The sequence below is a fragment of the Schistocerca piceifrons genome, unplaced genomic scaffold (genome assembly GCF_021461385.2).
Source record: "Schistocerca piceifrons isolate TAMUIC-IGC-003096 unplaced genomic scaffold, iqSchPice1.1 HiC_scaffold_954, whole genome shotgun sequence".
NCBI lineage: Eukaryota > Metazoa > Arthropoda > Insecta > Orthoptera > Acrididae > Schistocerca > Schistocerca piceifrons.
This window is the reverse complement of record NW_025729228.1, coordinates 762501-765000: the sequence shown is the minus strand read 5'-3', so window position 1 is coordinate 765000 and position 2500 is coordinate 762501. Positions and strand designations below refer to the sequence as shown.

At 59.5% G+C, this 2500-nt stretch overlaps 1 pseudogene; it reads right to left on the bottom strand.

Annotated features, from left to right (window-relative positions):
- LOC124773738 overlaps window positions 1-2500 on the bottom strand; it is a 7816-nt pseudogene that overhangs the window by 4188 nt on the left and 1128 nt on the right.

Genomic DNA, 2500 nt, shown 5'->3' with positions numbered 1-2500 from the left:
CCATATAGCTTCGTCGACTATAGATGTTTGTGGCGGGCGCTCCAGCTCCGGCGGAGAGGGTGGCCCCTCCGGCAGCGACTCCGGGACGGGTGAATGGCGCAGACCTTGCTGCGTCTGTTGTTCCCGCCTCAGCTCCTCTACGTATTCCCGCACCATCGTCCTGTGTGCCACCGTCCTCCTCCTGCACTTGATGGCATCCAGGGTACGGTGCGGAAACAGGGGTAGAAGCTCCTGGTTTGCAAAGAGGACTTTGGAGTCACTGGCACAGAGAAGCCTAGCCTCCGCCAGGGCGAGCTCCCGCATTTCTTCTTCCGCCCACCGAGCTCTCTTCCTATCGGTTGTAATTTCCGCATTTGCCGCTTCCGGATGGGCGCGGCGGCGGTGTTGTCCGAGCCCGATCTTGCTGCGGAAGGCACGGCTGCAAATGCTGCAGTGGAACCATGGCTCCACGGCCTGCTCTACTTCAGGGCGGGTTGGCAGGCTAGCAGTCGGGACTGTTGGGCCGGGTCCTTCAGCGGAAGGCCCGGTACCCGTGTTTTCTTCTCTTGTTGTCCCAACATTAAGGGTTTTGCGATGGAGGGCTGGTAACCCCCCAAAGCCCCAAGTGCGGACTTCCACTCTGCTTACCAGTCCTATCAAGGACTGGCGTATCGGCGGGCCCACGGGAAGGGGGGAAGCCGCAGGCAAGGAGAGGCTAAGAGGGCATGGCCCATGTATTGCGCTTCACTTGCCCAGTAACTATGCCTTAAGAGAGTCATAGTTACTCCCGCCGTTTACCCGCGCTTGCTTGAATTTCTTCACGTTGACATTCAGAGCACTGGGCAGAAATCACATTGCGTCAACACCCGCTAGGGCCATCGCAATGCTTTGTTTTAATTAGACAGTCGGATTCCCCCAGTCCGTGCCAGTTCTGAGTTGATCGTTGAATGGCGGCCGAAGAGAATCCGCGCACCCGCGCGCCCCCGGAGGAGCACGCTAAGGCGGACGCGGCCTCGCAGCAAGGAAGATCCGTGGGAGGCCAAGGCACGGGACCGAGCTCGGATCCTGCACGCAGGTTGAAGCACCGGGGCGCGAACGCCGCGCAGGCGCGCGCATCCTGCACCGCCGACCAGCACGAGGCCGACCAACGGCGAGAGCAGACCACGCCCGCGCTAAACGCCCGCACTTACCGGCACCCCTACGGCACTCACCTCGCCCAGGCCCGGCACGTTAGCGCTGACCCACTTCCCGACCAAGCCCGACACGCCCCGATCCTCAGAGCCAATCCTTATCCCGAAGTTACGGATCCAATTTGCCGACTTCCCTTACCTACATTATTCTATCGACTAGAGGCTCTTCACCTTGGAGACCTGCTGCGGATATGGGTACGAACCGGCGCGACACCTCCACGTGGCCCTCTCCCGGATTTTCAAGGTCCGAGGGGAAGATCGGGACACCGCCGCAACTGCGGTGCTCTTCGCGTTCCAAACCCTATCTCCCTGCTAGAGGATTCCAGGGAACTCGAACGCTCATGCAGAAAAGAAAACTCTTCCCCGATCTCCCGACGGCGTCTCCGGGTCCTTTTGGGTTACCCCGACGAGCATCTCTAAAAGAGGGGCCCGACTTGTATCGGTTCCGCTGCCGGGTTCCGGAATAGGAACCGGATTCCCTTTCGCCCAACGGGGGCCAGCACAAAGCGCATCATGCTATGACGGCCCCCATCAACATCGGATTTCTCCTAGGGCTTAGGATCGACTGACTCGTGTGCAACGGCTGTTCACACGAAACCCTTCTCCGCGTCAGCCCTCCAGGGCCTCGCTGGAGTATTTGCTACTACCACCAAGATCTGCACCGACGGCGGCTCCAGGCAGGCTCACGCCCAGACCCTTCTGCGCCCACCGCCGCGACCCTCCTACTCGTCAGGGCTTCGCGGCCGGCCGCAAGGACCGGCCATGACTGCCAGACTGACGGCCGAGTATAGGCACGACGCTTCAGCGCCATCCATTTTCAGGGCTAGTTGCTTCGGCAGGTGAGTTGTTACACACTCCTTAGCGGATTCCGACTTCCATGGCCACCGTCCTGCTGTCTTAAGCAACCAACGCCTTTCATGGTTTCCCATGAGCGTCGATTCGGGCGCCTTAACTCGGCGTTTGGTTCATCCCACAGCGCCAGTTCTGCTTACCAAAAGTGGCCCACTTGGCACTCCGATCCGAGTCGTTTGCTCGCGGCTTCAGCATATCAAGCAAGCCGGAGATCTCACCCATTTAAAGTTTGAGAATAGGTTGAGGTCGTTTCGGCCCCAAGGCCTCTAATCATTCGCTTTACCGGATGAGACTCGTACGAGCACCAGCTATCCTGAGGGAAACTTCGGAGGGAACCAGCTACTAGATGGTTCGATTAGTCTTTCGCCCCTATACCCAGCTCCGACGATCGATTTGCACGTCAGAATCGCTACGGACCTCCATCAGGGTTTCCCCTGACTTCGTCCTGGCCAGGCATAGTTCACCATCTTTCGGGTCCC